This window comes from Macaca nemestrina, chromosome 7 (genome assembly GCF_043159975.1).
Source record: "Macaca nemestrina isolate mMacNem1 chromosome 7, mMacNem.hap1, whole genome shotgun sequence".
Lineage (NCBI taxonomy): Eukaryota > Metazoa > Chordata > Mammalia > Primates > Cercopithecidae > Macaca > Macaca nemestrina.
The window spans coordinates 172,336,558-172,355,093 of NC_092131.1; the positions used below are offsets into that span (position 1 = coordinate 172,336,558).

The following is an 18,536-nucleotide window of genomic DNA, read 5'->3' on the forward strand; positions in this document are numbered from 1 at the left end:
GGTAGGTAGCATCTGAGTTTGTAGTTTGCATTTATTTCTGACTTTTAAGTCTACGTTGATACAGTCTCTTTATCTTGGCTTTGTTGAACTCTGCCTCATTTATTATGAAAACCGCTTCCGGTTGAGGGCAAGGCAAAGAAAGAAGCCTTCGTATTTCAAAAGAACAAGACGGATAGCCACGACACAGTCAAATTGCTTGATTTCTGTTCCTTTTCCCTAAACTACTAAATTTCATTTTATTTATCTTCCTTCAATCCATCTACTTAATATATTTTATGTGGTTATGCTGACTGCATTTTTCACTCATCATATTTTCCATGGGTTTTTCTAATCATCATTTTAATAGTGACATAATTCATAGAGATGATACTTTCTAGTTCACCATTGTTGGATTTAGTACGTTTCTAACTTGTTTTATTTTGAAACATTAATAATTATAGGTCACAAGAAATGGAAAAAAATTATGGGGAGGTACATTTTCGTATTCCTCCTAATATTCCCCAGCAGAAACACCTTAAATAACTCTGTATCTTTACCTCCTAAATTGCCAGATTACCTACCAAATTAACATTGGTATACGCTATAAAGTTTATTCAGATTTCACCAGTTTTACATTCATGCATTTTTGTGTGTGTGTATAATTCTAAGCAATTTTGTCACATGTATTGATTCATGTAACCACCAACAAATTAAGATAAAGAACTGTTCCTCGACTGTAGGTCTCTTGCACTATCCCTTTATAGCCACATCCCCCTTGTCCCTAACTTCTGGCAAACACTAATCCATCTCTGTCATTGTGGCATTTCAAGAATATTATATATGTAGACTAATGTAGTTTGTAACCTTTTGAGATTGGCTGAATAGTGGTCCGTGGTGTGGATGTGCCACAATTTGTGTAACTGTTAATCCATTAAGAGACATTTGAGATGTTTTCAGTTTTTGGCTATTGCAGTCATAGCGTCTATAACATCCATGTCCATGTTTGTTTGTTTTTGAAGTTTCCATTCGTCTGGTATAAATTACATAAGCATGCCATTGTTAGGTTGTATAATAAGCAGATGCTTCGTTTTATAAGAAATTGCCATACTCTTTTCCAGAGTGGCCATTCCCAACAGAAGTGATCAAGTTATTCTGCATCCTCCCCAGAATTTGGTGTTACCACTATTTTTTATTTTAGCCATGCTAGTAGGTGTGTAGTGATAACCCATTGTGTTTTTAATTTATGTTCTCCTAGTGGCTAATGATGTGGAACATCTTACCATGTGTTGGTTTTTGTCACCTGTATATCCTCTTCGTTGAAATCTGTTCATGTCTTTTTGCCCATTTTCTAGTTAGATTGTGTGGGGTTTTGTTTGTTTTATTTTTACTCTTGAGATTTAAGAGTTCTTTATTCTAGGTATGCCTTTTGTCAGATATGTGTTTTGAAGATATAGTTTGTCTTTCTGTAGTTTATCTCTTCATCTTCTTCACCAGGGCCTTTCACAGAGTAAACATGTTCTTTTTAAAAATTATAGTGAAGTTGTTGTTATCAAATTTTACTTTGGTGGATTGTGTTTTTGATGTCAATTCTTAGAACTCATAGCCTAGAGTCCTGAAGATTTCCACCTCTGTTTTGTTCTAAAAGTTTCACATTTTTAAATGTTACATTTAAGTCTGTCATTTATTTTAAGTTGATGTCAATTTTGGTATGATATCTGAGATTTACATCAAAGTTTATCCTTTTGCCTGTGGATTTTCAGTTATCCCAGCTCCACTCATTGAGAAGACTATATTCCTCCTCTGAATTGCTTTGAAAAAAATCAGTGGGGTGTATTTGTGTGGGTCTACTATTGGGTTCTCAATTCTGTTTTATTAATCTAGCTCTCTCTCCATTATACTCTTTTGCTTTCATTGTATAGTAAGGCTTAACATTGAGTAGAGTGCTTCTTCCCATTTTATTGTTCTTTTTCAAAATTGTTTTAGCTATTTTAGTTTATTTGTTTATATACATTTCAGACTGACTTTGTGTATCCATATGTACAAAGCTCTTGCTGGGTTTTTAATGGGAATTTTGTTGAACCTAGAGGTTCTCATAGGGACAATTATGTGGAATCTTCCAATCCATAATCATGGTATGTCCCTCTTATGTCAAACTTCTATGATTTTTTCCATCAGTATTTTGTAGTTTTCAGCATGTAAGATTTATGCTTGTTTTGTTAAATTTATATTTGTTTCATTTTTGACCAGTTATAAATGACACTGCATTTTCAGTATCCACGTTTGTTGTTAGTATAGCAATTAATTATTTTATGTTGATCTTGTATTTCTGACCTTGCTGAACTTACTCATTAGATCTATCAGGTTTTTTTTTTTTAATTGTTTTTGTTTTGAGATTCCTTTGGATTTTCCACATAGACCCTTATGTCACCTGAAAATAGGAACTTTTTTTATTTCTTTCTGATTTCTAGGCCTCTTACTTCCTTTACTTCCCTGGTTAGGATTTCTAGTATTATGCTGAATTAGAATGTTAAAAGTGAACAACTTTATCTTGTTTCTGATCTTATGGGGAAAACATCCAGTCTTTGACTATTAAGTATGATGCTAGCTGTAGGTTTTTGTCAAATTTCTTTTATCAGGATGAGGAAGTTTCTCTCTATTCCAGTTTTCTTAGACTTTGTATTATGGATGAGTGTTGAGTGTTATTACTTACTTCTTCTGCATCAATTGATGTAATCATGTGATTTTTCTTCCTTGGCTTCTTAATATGGTAGATTACATTGATCAGTTTTCAATTACTGAACTAGCTTTACACTCATGGAACAAACTCTACTTGGTCATATGTGTAATTCCTTATATATGCTGCTAAGTTGTATTGCCAATATTTTATTGAGTGGTTTATGTATATTTATGAGAGAATGTGGTCTGCAGTTTTTGTTTTTGCATTTTATAATTTTTTTTCTACTGTCTTTGTCTAGTTTTGGTTATGAGGTTAATAAAATCCTCTAAGTGTTTTATCCTTTTTTATTTACTGGGAGACAGTTATAGAATTGGCATTAATTCTTTCTTAAATGTTTGTTAAAATTCCCCCGCGAAGCCATTCAGGATCTGGAGATATCTTTTTTAAAAACTTTTAAAATTATGGACTCAATGTGTTTGTTTTAGGGATCTTCAGCTTATTTATAGCCTATTGGTTGAGTTTTGGTAGTTCGTGCTGTATGTGTTACTGTATGTGTTGATTTCTATGTAGAGAGTTGTTCATAGCTTTCCTCATCATTCTTTTGATGTCTACGATGTCTGTGTAGTGACACATGGGATACATTCCTCATGTTAGTTTGTCAATTTTATTGATATTTTCAAAGAAGCAGATTTTCATTTCATTGATTTTTTTTTCGTGTTTTTTTCTTTTTTTTTTTTTTCCTCTTCTCCATGTCAGTGATTTTATACTTTTATATTTATTATTTACTTCCTTCTACTTGCGGGGCTTGTCTCTCTTTTCTGGTTTCTTACCGAGTGAGCATAGATACAGACTTGAATATTTTTCTCTTTCTTAAAATAAGCAGTACTATAAATTTATTCTCAGCACTACCAGCATGTCATACATATTGATACATTGTATTTTTATTCAGTTCAGTGTATTTTTTTCCATTTCCTTGAGACTTTCTCTTTGACTCATGGATTATTTAGCAATTTGGCATTCAGTTTCCAAGTGTTTGGAGATTTTCTTGTCATCTTAATGCTATTCATGTCTAGTTTGATTGCATTGTGGGCAAATATCACACTTTGTGTAGTTTCACTTCTTTTAAATGTATTGAGGTTTTTCTTAGGCTCAGGATATGGTCTATCTTGGTATATGCTCCATGAGTACTTGTTGGTAGACAGTTTCCTAAATGCCAGTTAAGTCCTGTCGTTTGATGATGTAAGTTCTTTTATATCCTTGCTGATTTTCTGTCTAGTTGTCCTGTCATGAATTATTGAGAGAGGAGTGTTGAAATCTCCAAATATAGTTATGAACTTGTCTATATCTTTTGAAAATTTCCATCAGTTTTGGGGTCACGTATTTTGAAGCTTTCTTGTTTGAGAAAGGATTTATGATTGCTACGTCTTCTTGGTAGATTGAGCTTTTATCATTATGTAAATTTACATCTGTCTTTCATAATTTTCTTTTCTCTAAGATCTTTATCCGATAGTAACATAGTTACTCTTGTGTTTTTTGAGTAATGTTTGCAGGGTGTGTGTGTCTGTGTGATTGATATATATAGATATATTCTTCGTTTTTTCTTTTTCCTGCCTTTCTATGGTGTACTTAACATTTTTTGAGAATTTCTTTTTTAGAATTTCTTTTTTATTCATAGTGTTTTTGAGTATGTCTCTTTGTACACCTATTTCATGGTTTCATGGTTGCTCTAGATATTACATTTTATGTATGTAACATTACATTACTGACTACTGGTATAAACAATTTTTTTTCTTTTTTTTTTTTTTTTTTTTTTGAGACCGAGTCTTGCTGTGTTGCCCAGGCTGGAGTGCAGTGGCACAATGTCGGCTCACTGCAAGCTCCGCCTCCCGGGGTTCATGCCATTCTCCTGCCTCAGCCTCCCCAGTAGCTGGGACTACAGGCGCCCGCCACCACGCCCAGCTAATGTTTTATATTTTTAGTAGAGACGGGATTTCACCATGTTAGCCAGGATGTTCTCGATCTCCTGACCTTGTGATCCACCCGCCTCGGCCTCACAAAGTGCTGGGATGATAGCCATGAGCCACCGCACCCGGCCTGGTATAAACATCTTACTGGTTCAAGTAAAGTAGATGAATTTTCTCTTCCTTCTTTTATTGTTTTTATCTCTCTTTCAAGAACTTCCTTTAGCCATACTTCTTGGGTAATTCTGCTGCTCACTAGTTCTCTTAGTTTTTTCTTCACCTGAAAAATGTCTTGACATTTCTTTATTATTCCCGAAAGATATTTTAACTGGATTTAGAATTTTGAGTTTACAGATAATTTATTTCAGCATTTGAAAACGTCATGCCGCCTCCTGCTGGTCTCTGTTGAAAATTCTGCTGTCATTTAAATTGGTGGTGGTTGTTTAGTTTTGTTTTTCCCCCTTATGGATCATTTTTCTCTGACTGCTTTCAAGATTTTCTCTTTATGTTTAATTTTCAGATGTTTGATTATGATGATTCTTGGCGTTAATTTTTTTGGATTTAACTGGTTTGGGTTTTACTCAGCTTCTTGAATCTGTAGATGTGTATCTTTTGCTAAATTTGGAAAATTTTTAATAATTTCTTTGAATATTTTTCACTCTCATTTTCTTTCTCTTCTTTTTGTGAGACTCTCATGACAGAAATATCAGATTTTGTTACGGCTTCACACCCCTGGAGGCTCTGTTGATTTTTTTTTTTTTTTTTTTTTTTTTTGTTGGTCTATTTTACCTTTGTTGCTCAGATTGAATAATTTCTATTCTGTCTTCAAGTTGGATCCTTTCCTTTGCTATCTCCACTCTACTACTGAGCCCAGCCCACGTTTGTAATCCCAGTTATTGTGTTTTTCAGTTCTAAGTTTTCATTTAGTTTTTCTTTACATCTTCTATTTGTTTTTTTGAAACTTTCTGCTTTTTCACTGGTTTCAAACATGTTCCTAATTGCCTACCAATGCATTATTATGGTTGAGGTTTTAAAATCCAGAAAATTCCAACTTTCTGAATTATCTGTTTTGGCATCTGCTAATTTTCTCTTCTCATTAAAGTTGAGGTTTTTTCTTGATTTTGGTATTATGGGTGATGTTTAAAATTATATCCTGGACATTTTGGGTATTATTGTTTGAGACTCCCAAGTCTTACTTCAGTCTTCCTTTTCACTAGGCCTCCTCTGACACTGTGCCAGCAGAGGAGGGAGAACACCACCCCTGCTGTCAGGTGATCCAGGCTCCCCACTCAGCCTCTGTTGACACCTGGGAGGGATGGGGACCTTGGTACTGCTAGGCGGGAGTGGAAGTCCAGGCTCCTCAAATGTTCTCCACTGAAACAGCAGGTGGCGGCTGGGTCAAGATGAAGTCACTGCTTGGCCTTCTCTAACATCACCTCATGCAAGTATGGGGAGGAGCATCTCCCTTTTGCCTGGGGATGTTTGAATCTAGAATGCTCACTAGGTCTTTGCTGATGAGGCTGCTGGTGGAATCCGGCTTTTTCCTTTGGTGTTTCCCTGGGGCAGGGCTCTTGGCTAGCACGGTCCAGCTGTCAGGCTGCTTCTCTCCTGACCGTTCGGCGAGAGAGGGCAAGCTTTTCTCAGGACTTCTTTGGTCTGCACCTGTTGGATTTGTTTTGTTTTGTTTTGTGCATTCTTCTCCAGAACCCAGTTTGAAATACATAACATAAATAGTAAACCTAGGGATCTCAGCACCATGCCATTCTGCCTGTCACAAAGGTGTGATCCCTTTTGCCTTCTTCTCTGAACTGCTCACAGCCTTCTTATGTTTATTCATGGATTATGTTCAGACTTCTTAGTCATATTTAGCAAGAATAATAATCATTACTCAGCTCAGGCTGCCATAACAAAATACCATAGAATGGGAGGCTTTAAATAACAGAAATTTATTTTCACACAGTTCTGGGAGCTGAGAAGTTCAAGATCAAGGTTCTGGATTTGGTTCCCCCATGAGAACTCTCTCTGGTTTATGGCTTCCTTCTCCTTGTGTCCTCACATGTGTCCCTCTTTCTAGAGAGAGGGAGTGGGAGAGGGAGAAAGAGGGGCACGTGCTGGCTTCCCTATTCCTATAAGGCCACCAGTTCCATCAGAATAGAGCCCTACCCCTGTGACCTGATTTAACCCTGGTCGGCTCCTGCTTATTCTTTTTAGCCATATTACCTCCTCCTCATTTTTCTTGTATTTATGCTGTCATAGCAAGTGGTATTTTTCTGAAAGCATATGCTTAGTTTATTTAGACTTTATATTTATTCAGATTAAGGGTGGTCAATTTCTTCACTCAATCTAAAGGAAAAGCTCTTTAAAAAATCAGCCTGGTCATTTTTCAACGAACCTCAGGTGTGGACTTTAGCCGTCCGATTGTGTAGGAGGCTCTCAAGGCTGGCTGTCTGCCTGGTCAGCATTGTCACTGGGGGACAAGCTGGCAGGGCACCATGTTGTTCCCTTCACCTTCGTGTCTCCAAGTGATCCATTTCCATAGAGATGGATTTCCACCCATGGTGAATAGTCCTTGCGTGCATAGTAACCCCAGTGTCAGAACATCTTCTCCTTCCACTGCTGGGGATAATTAGCTTCCTTTTTTCTTTTGTTTCATACATCTGGAGCCAGAAAAGGCATAACAGGTCATGTAGTTTAGAAATGGACAAATTTTTTTTTTAATTTCATGAGCTCCTTCGTGTCCATTTATCTAGGCTACGTAAAACTGTTAGAAGGAATGCCCAGGCTACAGGCTACAAGCAGGCAGGAGGGTGGGGCCCGTGGAGCCCAGCTCTCTCCCACACGAGGCCCTGGGGAGTTCAGTCAACCATCCTAGGTCGCAAAAGTCATTACCCAAGAAGGCGGGAGTAAAACTCGTGCTTCTGCCCTCTTGCCCTGTACAAGGTGGGTTGGCACTGAGAAGGCCAGGACCTTCAAAATGCTGCACTCTCCCTGAGAAGTTGGAATTGAAACAAATAAAATCTGCCATCCAGCACAAGAAGATGAAAAAGAAGCGTGACTGTTTTAGGCTGTGCTCGGTCAGGGCCCAAAGTCTTCCGTGGGAATTCACAACAGATGAGGGAAGGGGTGCCTTCTGGTGCATCTGAGGTGGTGGTTGATATGTCCAGCAGAAGCCAGGAAATTCCAGCACCACTTGTAGTGGCATGAAAAGTGGTCTGATCTGTGAGGCTCTGGGTACCTGGTAGAATGGAGTGCAGGGCACCTGGAGAGAAGTCCTCTTCTGACCAGGTCCACAGGATCCCCATAGACACGCTAGCAACACAGGTTGGGAGTTGGGAATTCATTCCAGTCTGTCCTGTCAGCAAGCTTCATGTGCCATGAACATGCTCTGCGGATGGTGATTGCGGTTTGAGACACGGGTTTTCTGCAGCCTAACAAATATTCCGTGCTCTGGTAAGTGTCTAGGTGTGAGGCCAGGTGTGCAGGCAATGCTGGGAGAGGGCAGCCAAGGGCTCTGCCCCTTTCTCTCCTGCATCCTCCTCCCTCATCCATCCTGTCCCACCCCTGTGACTACGTATTTTTTTTCCCCCCCGAGACTGAGTCTGGCTCTGTCTCCCAGGCTGGAGTGCAGGTGGCGTGATCTTAGCTCACTGCAACCCTCACTTCCCAAGTTCAAACAATTCTCATGCCTTAGCCTCCTGAATAGCTGAGATTACAGGTACCCACCACCATTCCTGGCTAATTTTTGTATTTTCAGCAGAGATGGAGTTTCACCATGTTGGCCAGGCTGGTCTTGAACTCCTGACCTCAGGTGATCCACCCACCTCGGCCTCCTAAACTCCTGGGATTCAGGCATGAGCCACCATACCTGGCCTGCATCTGTGTTTTTAAGCTCTTGTGCCATTTGGCCTTCATTAAATTTTTTAAGAAAACGTTACAGATGAAAACTCTATGAGGAATGAAACACTATAAGAAATAATATGAAAACTCAATTTTCAAAAATCAGCTAAAAGTGAAGTTCAAATTGAAACACATACAGAAACAGCTCACTTTGAGCAAGCATTCACAAACAGCAAAAGGCAGGTTTGGACTCTTAAACACTTAAGACAATAGAAACTAACATGATTTGAAAATAATTAAATGCAAGTAAGAATTAAAAACACAAACAAGAGAAACCCTTTAAAAAGCAGCTTTGAGCTCTACTGGCGGGATTTGATGGCGTGATGTCTCACAGAAAGTTCTCGGCTCCCAGACATGGGTCGCTCGGCTTCCTGCCTCGGAAGCGCAGCAGCAGGCATCGCGGGAAGGTTAAGAGCTTCCCTAAAGATGATCCGTCTAAGCCGGTCCACCTCACAGCCTTCCTGGGATACAAGGCTGGCATGACCCACATCGTGCAGGAAGTCGACAGGCCAGGATCTAAGGTGAACAAGAAGGAGGTGGTGGAGGCTGTAACCATTGTGGAGACGCCACCCATGGTGGTTGTGGGCATTGTGGGCTACGTGGAAACCCCTCGAGGCCTCCGGACCTTCAAGACTGTCTTCGCTGAGCACATCAGTGATGAATGCAAGAGGCGTTTCTGTAAGAACTGGCATAAATCTAAGAAGAAGGCCTTTACCAAGTACTGCAAGAAATGGCAGGATGAGGATGGCAAGAAGCAGCTGGAGAAGGACTTCAGCAGCATGAAGAAGTACTGCCAAGTCATCCGTGTCATTGCCCACACCCAGATGCGCCTGCTTCCTCTGCGCCAGAAGAAGGCCCACCTGATGGAGATCCAGGTGAACGGAGGCACCGTGGCCGAGAAGCTGGACTGGGCCCGCGAGAGGCTCGAGCAGCAGGTACCTGTGAACCAAGTGGGCAGGATGAGATGATCGACGTCATCGGGGTCACCAAGGGCAAAGGCTACAAAGGGGTCACCAGTCGTTGGCACACCAAGAAGCTGCCCCGCAAGACCCACCGAGGCCTGCGCAAGGTGGCCTGTATTGGGGCATGGCATCCTGCTCGTGTGGCCTTCTCTGTGGCACGTGCTGGGCAGAAAGGCTACCATCACCGCACTGAGATCAATAAGAAGATCTATAAGATTGGCCAGGGCTACCTTATCAAGGATGGCAAGCTGATCAAGAACAATGCCTCCACTGACTATGACCTGTCTGACAAGAGCATCAACCCTCTGGGTGGCTTTGTCCACTATGGTGAAGTGACCAATGACTTTGTCATGCTGAAAGGCTGTGTGGTGGGAACCAAGAAGCGGGTGCTCACCCTCCGCAAGTCCTTGCTGGTGCAGACGAAGCGGCGGGCTCTGGAGAAGATTGACCTTAAGTTCATTGACACCACCTCCAAGTTTGGCCATGGCCGCTTCCAGACCATGGAAGAGAAGAAAGCATTCATGGGACCACTCAAGAAAGACCGAATTGCAAAGGAAGAAGGAGCTTAATGCGAGGAGCAGATTTTGCAGCTGGTGGGGTCTCAATAAAAGTTATTTTCCACTGGAAAAAAAAAAAAAAAAAAGCTTTGAAAAGAGTCAAGTAAAATTAAGAGAGATGAGAAATAATATAACCATCAGAATTAAAGACAGTGGAGGCACAGAATGTCAGATGAGACACAGTCGAAGGAGCAGAGGCAATTTCCTGCATGAATCATAGAAAGCTAAATAGATGGAAAATAGGAAAGAATGATTTACAGTCGTTGCAATAATATCTAACACTTCTGTAGTGCTTCTGTGTGCCAGGCCCTATTTCAAGTGCTTTACATAGATTAACAACCTTCTGAGGAAAGCGCTGTGATTATTTTCAGATATGGCAGCCGGAGCACAGTGTGGCCAAGGTCACGCAGAAAGCAGGTCTGGAAGCCTGCAGCCACCAGGAGAGGCTGTGCCTGACAAGGAGGGCCATTTCCTCCCATGCGGGGGATAGGTGCTCCCACACACACTCGCTGGAATAGTAGAAGGCAATAATAAATAGCATGTGGGAGAAATGTTAAGAGATTATTTTCAGAAAACAGGTAAAGTTATGACTCACATACAGATATAAAAATGAACACATGCCAAAGAATCTATTTTACTCATGTCGCATGAGGAAACCAAGCAGATGTTCTCCTCAGTTCAATGGGAAAGTCAAACTAGTACAAAATTATACAGAATAAAGGAATTTCAAGATGAATTCTAAATGGACACAAAACTTGTTCATCTAAAGGGGCAGGAAGTCAAGGCACTACCAATTAAATCACTACTGGGCGACTAAGAACTTCCGCATCTGTCAGCTGCCTGCAGTCCACGCACAGTGGCAAAACAGCTCAGACAGTGAACAGGGCGAGACTTGCTAAGTGAGATCTATGTGCTGTAGGGGACACATCGTTTTCCATTGAAATACAATGATTTTTTTCAACAGAAGCCATGTCCCAAAAGAACAGCTGAGAATGTAATAATATTGATGAAAAACATACATCCTCAGATTCAGGAGTTACAAGTCTGAGGAAAGATACGTGATAGGAAATGAGCCCAAGACATATTGTGCAAGAAAAGCTGCAGGAATGTCCAAAGCCAAAAAAAGATCCTAGAAGCGATGAGAGAAAAAAGATAGCTTGCTAACAAAGAGATGGCAATTAGACTGACTGCAGACCTTGTAAAGGCAACAATAGAAGCCAGAAAAATAAACGAAAATAATGTCTTTTAAGTATGAAAGGAAATAATTGTCAACTTAGAGTTTTATCCTAAGCTAAACCATTCTTTACCTGGGGGGCAAAATCAAGACATTCTCGGGAAAAGAGATACTAAAGGAGTTTACCATGCAGGGGCTGTGCTACTATTTTAAAAAACTACCAGAAGACCCTTAGGAACTAGCCATGAGAAGCAGTGAGTGAAGCAGTTGGCAAAGATTCAGGTACATGTAAACAGATTTGGTTATATAAAATAATAATGATGAATTTGAGAGTATTAAAAACAAAGTGGGGCAGGGCGCAGGGGCTCATGCCTGTAATCCCAGCACTTTGGGAGGTCAAGGCAAGCAGATCACCTGAGGTCAGGAGTTCGAGACCAGCCTGGCAAACATGATGAAACCCCATCTCTACTAAAAATACAAAGATTAGCCAGGCGTGGTGGCAGGTGCCTGTAATCCCAGCTACTTAGGAAGTGAGGCAGGAGGATCGCTTGAACCCAGGAGGCAGAGGTTGCAGTGAGCCGAGATAGCACCACTGCACTCCAACCTGGGCAGCAGAGCAAGTCTCCATCTCAAAAATAATAATAATAATAATAGTAATAATAATAGAATTAAAATATTGGAAAATGTAGCATGAAACAGTAACTTGGACAGTGCTTGGAAGTAAAACCCTCAGGTGAACTTATATTACTCTGGAAGACCATGAAGACGCCAGCTTGAAGTAAAATATACAAGGTTAAAATGAGAGAATAACCACCAGACCAGACACATTAAGAATACTATATTTAACTTCCAAACAAGTAGGGGTCGAATGGGGAAGGGATGAAGAAAATGGGAGAAACCTAAATGCAATCCAAGGAGAAGGAAGTCAAAAGCATAATATTAGATGGTGGAAATGAAAACAAACATTACAATAGACAAGATAAAAGTAAATGGAGTAGCCATTTGGTTAAAACACAGATCTCCCCAATACATCTCTTCGCATTTAAATCGAACGATAGACTATTTAGATGAAACTAAACCATATGTATGTAAGGAATGAAAACAAGGAAAAAGAAAAACAGGAACAAAAATAAAATGTGAGTGGCTATGTTTACAACACAACCGCACACACAAACACAGTAAGAAAAACAAGTATAATTGAGGCTAAATAAGGTCAGGTGATAATGATTTTTAAAACTAAAGATGTCTAACAAATCTTACATGTATACATCTAATAAAATTGCTTTGAAGAAAAGTTGGTAGAATTTTAAGTTTACTGGATGAGTCCACAATTACAGTAGAAGATTTTAACGTACCTCTTTTAGTAATTGATAGTGTAAGAAGGGAAAAAAATGTAAGTATGTAGGTGTTTTGAACAACATAGTTAACAAGCCTTATCCAATATTTAGATATAGATACAGATATAGAAAAAAATGCATCCTTATTCCACGGGAAAATAAATATATGGAAAACTAGATATCCACATATGAATTAAAACCTTTAGCATGTGTTGTGTGAGTTTGCGTGTGTGTGTGTGCACATGCACTCACACATGTATAGGAATGTAGGCAGACATACATAGCCGTTAAGTGCTTATGTTAGAAAAGATACTTGTCTAAGTATCTTTACCATATGATCCAACAATTGTCCTCCTCGGTATTTACCCAAAGGAGCTGAAAACCTGTGTTCACACAGAAACCTACACACATATGTTGATAGCAGCATAGACCTCTTTTTTAGGAAACCCTAAAGGCTTTTAATACCCTTTTTGGGAAAATGTGTGAGTTAATTACCAAACTCAAGAAGTTATAAAACATAACATTAAATCCAATGAAAAAAAGGAATAAAGATAAACTTAAAAATGTATTAAATAAGAAAACTAAAGTAGAGATCAGCAAAGGACAAATTGGTTTTAAAAAAGAGCTAATAAAATCAACATACCTCAGGAAATAATTACCAAGAAAACAAAGAAGGCACAAAGAGAAATTTGCTGGATATAAAAGGAGTTTTTAACTACAGAAAAGGACTTAAAAATAGAATATTATGACACAACTTTATGCCAAAAATTTGGAAACTTAGATTTAATATTTTCTAGAAAATAGACCAAAAATGGAATAGACTAGCAAAAAATAGACTTTATTTTTAAACCAATTTGAGGTTCATAGCATAATTGTGTGGAATGTACAGTTCCCATGTCCCCTCCCCACCCCCACCCAAGCACAGCCTCCCCAATCATCCACAGCCAGGGCCATACAATTGTAATAGATGAACTGATGTTACCACCCAGAGTCCATAGTTTATATCAGGGTTCTCTCTTGGTGTTGTATGGGTTTGAACAAATGTATAATGACCTGTATCTACCATTATAATATCAGTCAGAATAGTTTCACTCTCCTAAAAATCCTCAGTGCTCCACCTATTCATCCCTCCCTCTCTCTGCAATCCATGGCAGCCACTGACCTGTTGTTTGGTTTGGTTTGGTTTGGTTAGAGACGGTGTATCGCTGTGTCGCCCAGGCTGGAGTGCAGTGTTGTGATCTGCTCTTACTGCGCCCTCCGCCTCCCAGGTTCAAGCAATTCTCCCACCTCAGCCTCCTAAGTATCTGGGATTACAGGTGTGCGCCACCACGCCCAGCTAATTTTTGTATTTTTAGTAGAGACAGGGTTTCGTCATGTTGGCCAGGCTGGTCTGGAACTCCTGACCTCAGGTGAGCCACCTGCCTCGGCCTCCCAAAGTGCTGGGATTACCGGCGTGAGCCTCTGTGCCAGGCCTGATCTGTTTTGCTGTCTCCATTGCTTTACTTTTCCTAGAATATAATATAATTGGAATCTTACAGTCTGTAGCCTTTTCAGATTGACTTATTTCATTTGGTAATATGCATTGAAGGTTCCTCCATATTTTTTCATGGCTTGATAGCCCATTTCTTTTTAGCACTGAGTAATAATCCATTGGATACAGCACAGTTAGTTTATCCATTTCACCTATTGAAGGTTGCTTCCAAGTCTTAGCAATTATGAATAAAGCTGCTATCAACATATGTGTGTAGGTTTCTGTGTGAACACAGGTTTTCCGCTCCTTCGGGTAAACACCAGGGAAGGCAATTGTTGGATCACATGAAAAGAGTATGCTTCATTTTGTAGGAAACTGCCAAACTGTCTTCCAAAGTGACTGTACCATTTTTCATGCCCACCAGCAATGTGTGAGAGTTCCTTTTGTTCTGCATCCTTGCCAGTATTTGGTGGTGTTAGTGTTCTGGATTTTGGTCATTCTAATAGATGTGTAGTGGTATCTCAGTTTTTTTTTTAATTCGTATTTCACTGATGATGATGTGGAATATATTTCCATGTGCTTATTTGCCATCTGTATATTGTCTTTGCTCAGGTGTCTGTTAAGGTCTTTGGCCCTTTTTTTTTTTTTTTTTTTTTTGAAATGGAGTCTCTCTGTGTCGCCCAGGCTGGAGTGCAATGGCACGATCACAGCTCACTGCAACCTTAGCCTCCCGTGTTCAAGCGATTCTCCTGCCTTACCCTCCCTAGTAGCTGGATTTACAGGCATGCGCTCCCAAGCCTGGCTAATTTTTTTTTTTTTTTTTTGTATTTTTGGTAGAGATGGGGTTTCACATGTTGGTCAGGCTGGTCTCGAACTCCTGACCTCATGATCCACCCACCTCGGCCTCCCAAAGTGCTGGAATTAACAGGCGTGAGCCACCACACCTGACTTTAGCCCATTTTTTAATTGGATTGTTTGTTTTTTTTATTGCTGAGTTTTTAGAGTTCTTTGTATATTTTGGATTACAGTTCATTATTAGATGTGTCTTTTGCAAATATTTTCTCCCAATCTGTAGCTCATCTTTTCATTCTTTTGATCAACATGTTTTTAAAAAGAAATTCAAAAAGGTAGGTTTACAGGCAAGTTCCACCCAGCATAAAATATCATCATGAGCATAAATATATGTCTTTTTTTATTATTATCCTTTAAGTTCTAGGGTACGTGTGCACAACGTGCAGGTTTGTTACATAGGTATACATGTGCCATGTTGGCTTGCTGCACCCATTAACTTGTCATTTACATTAGGTATTTCTCCTAATGCTATCCTGCCCCAAGCCCACCACCCCCCGACAGGCCCCGGTGTGTGATGTTCCCTGCTCTGTGTCCATGTGTTCTCATTGTTCATTTTCCACCTATGAATGAGAACGTGTGTGTTTGGTTTTCTGTCCTTGCGATAGTTTGCTGAGAATGATGGTTTCCAGCTGCATCCATATCCTTACAAAGGACATGAACTCATCCTTTTTTATGGCTGCAGAGTATTCCATGGTGTATATGCGCTACATTTTCTTAATCCAGTCTGTCATTGATGGACATTTGGGTTGGTCCCAAGTCTTTGCTATTGTGAATAGTGCCGCAATAAATATATGTGTGCGTGTGTCTTTATAGCAGCATGATTTATAATCCTTTGGGTATATACCCAGTGATAGGATTGCTGGGTCAAATGGTATTTCTAGTTCTAGATCCTTGGAAAATCACCATACTATCTTCCACAGTGGTTGAACTAGTTTACAGTCCCACCAACAGTGTAAAAGTGTTCCTATTTCTCCACATCCTCTCCAGCATCTGTTGTTTCCTGACTTTTTAATGGTTGCCATTCTAACTGGTGTGAGAGAGATGGTATCTCATTGTGGTTTGGATTTGCATTTCTCTGATGGCCAGTGATGATGAGCATTTTTTCATGTGTCCGTTGGCTGCATAAATGTCTTCTTTTGAGAAGTGTCTCTTCATATCCTTTGCCCACTTTTTGATGTGGTTTTTTTTTTTTTCTTGTAAATTTGTTTAAGTTCTTTGTAGATTCTGGATATTGGCCCTTTGTCAGATGAGTAGATTGTAAAAATTTTCTCCCATTCTGTAGGTTGCCTGTTCACTCTGATGATAGTTTCTTTTGCTGTGCAGAAGCTTTTTAGTTTAATTAAATCCCATTTGTCAATTTTGGCTTTTTTTGCCATTGCTTTTGGTGTTTTAGTCATGAAGTCTTTGCCCATGTCTATGTCCTGAACAGTATTGCCTAGGTTTTCTTCTAGAGTTTTTATGTCTTAAGTTTAAGTCTTTAATCCATCTTGAGTTGATTTTTATATAAGGTGTAAGGAAGGTAACCAGTTTCAGCTTTCTACATATGGCTAGCCAGTTTTCCCAGCACCATTTATTAAATAGGAAATCCTTTCCCATTTCTTGTTTTTGTCCGGTTTGTCAGAGATCAGATGGTTGTACATGGCTGGTGTTATTTCTGAGGCCTCTGTTCTCTTCCATGGGTCTACATATCTGTTGTGGAACCAGTACCATGCTGTTTTGGTTACTGTAGCCTTGTAATGTAGTTTGAAGTCAGGTAGTGTGATGCCTCCAGCTTTGTTCTTTTTGCTTAGGATTGTCTTGGCTATGCGGGCTCTTTTTTGTTTCCATATGAAGTTTAAAGTAGTTTTTTCCAGTTCTGTGAAGAAAGTCATTGGTAACTTGATGGGGATGGCACTGAATCTATAAATTACCTTGAGCAGTATGGCCATTTTCACAATACTGATTCTTCCTATCCATGAGCATGGAATGTTCTTCCATTTGTTTGTATCCTCTTTTATTTCATTGAGCACTGGTTTGTAGTTCTCCTTAAAGAGGTCCTTCACATCCCTTGTAAGTTGGATTCCTAGGTATTTTATTATCTTTGTAGCAATTGTGAATGGGAGTTCACTCATGATTTGGCTCTCTGTTGTCTGTTATTGGTGTATAGGAATGCTTGTGATTTTTGCACATTGATTTTGTATCCTGAGACTTTGCTGAAGTTGCTTATCAGCTGAAGGAGATTTTGGGCTGAGACGATGGGGTTTTCTAAATATACAATTGTGTCATCTCCTAACAGAGACAATTTGACTTCCTCTTTTCCTATTTGAATACCCTTTGTTTCTTTCTCTTGCCTGATTGCCCTGGCCAGAACTTCCAACACTGTGTTGAATAGGAGTGGTGAGAGAGGGCATCCCTGTCTTGTGCCAGTTTTCAAAGGACATGATTCCAGTTTTTGCCCATTCAGTGTGATATTGGCTTTGGGTTTGTCATAAATAGCTCTTATTATTTTGTGATACGTTCCATCAATACCTAGTTTATTGAGAGGTTTTAGCATGAAGGGCTGTTGAATTTTGTCGAAGGCCTTTTCTGCATCTGTTGAGATAATCATGTGGTTTTTGTCGTTGGTTCTGTTTATGTGACGGATTACATTTATTGATTTGCGTATGTTGAACCAGCCTTGCATCCCAGGGATGAAGCCCACTTGATTGTGGTGGATAAGCTTTTTGATGTGCTGCTGGATTCGGTTTGCCAGTATTTTATTGAGGATTTCCACATCGATGTTCATCAGGGATATTGGTCTAAAATTCTCTTTTTTTGTTGTGTCTCTGCCAGTCTTTGGTATCAGGATGATGTTGGCCTCATAAAATGAGTTAGAGAGGATTTCCTCTTTTTCTGTTGATTGGAATATTTTCAGAAAGAATGGTACCAGCTCCTCTTTGTACCTCTGGCAGAATTCGGCTGTGAAAAAGTCTGGTCCTGGACTTTTTTGGGTTGGTAGGCTATTAATTATTGCCTCAATTTCAGAACCTGTTGTTAGTCTAGTCAGAGATTTAACTTCTTCCTGGTTTAGTCTTGGAAGGATGTATGAGTCCAGGAATTTATTCATTTCTTCTAGATTTTCTAGTTTATTTGCATAGAGGTGTTTATAGTATTCTCTGACAGTATTTTGTATTTCTGTGGGATCAGTGTTGATATCCCCTTTATCATTTTTTATTGCATCTATTTGATTCTTCTCTCTTCTCTTCTTTATTAGTCTTGCTAGCGGTCTATCAATTTTGTTGATCTTTTCAAAAAAATCAGCTCATGGATTCATTGATTTTTTGAAGGGTTTTTTATGTCTCTATCTCCTTCAGTTCTGCTCTGATATTAGTTATTTCTTGCCTTCAGCTAGCTTTTGAATTTGTTTGCTTTTGATTCTCTAGTTCTTTTAATTGTGAGGTTAAGGTGTCAATTTTAGATCTTTCTTGCTTTCTCTTGTGGGCATTTAGTGCTACAAATTTCCCTCTACACACTGCTTTAAATGTGTCCCAGAGATTCTGGTATGTTGTGACTTTGTTCTCATTGGTGTCAAAGAACATCTGTATTTCTGCCTTCATTTCGTTATTTACCCAGTACTCATTCAGGAGCCCATTGTTCAGTTGCCATGCAGTTGTGCAGTTTTGAGTGAGTTTCTTTTTTTTAGACGGAGTC

General features: G+C 39.5%; 1 protein-coding gene and 1 pseudogene across 2 annotated transcripts in view; both read left to right on the top strand.

The window, feature by feature from the left end:
- The window catches only part of LOC105497533 (cholinergic receptor nicotinic alpha 7 subunit), a 134,125-nt gene that overhangs the window by 88,913 nt on the left and 26,676 nt on the right, over positions 1–18,536 (top strand). The gene's annotated exons all lie outside the window — the stretch shown is intronic.
- Positions 8,793–10,119, top strand: LOC105497531 (large ribosomal subunit protein uL3 pseudogene; annotated as a pseudogene).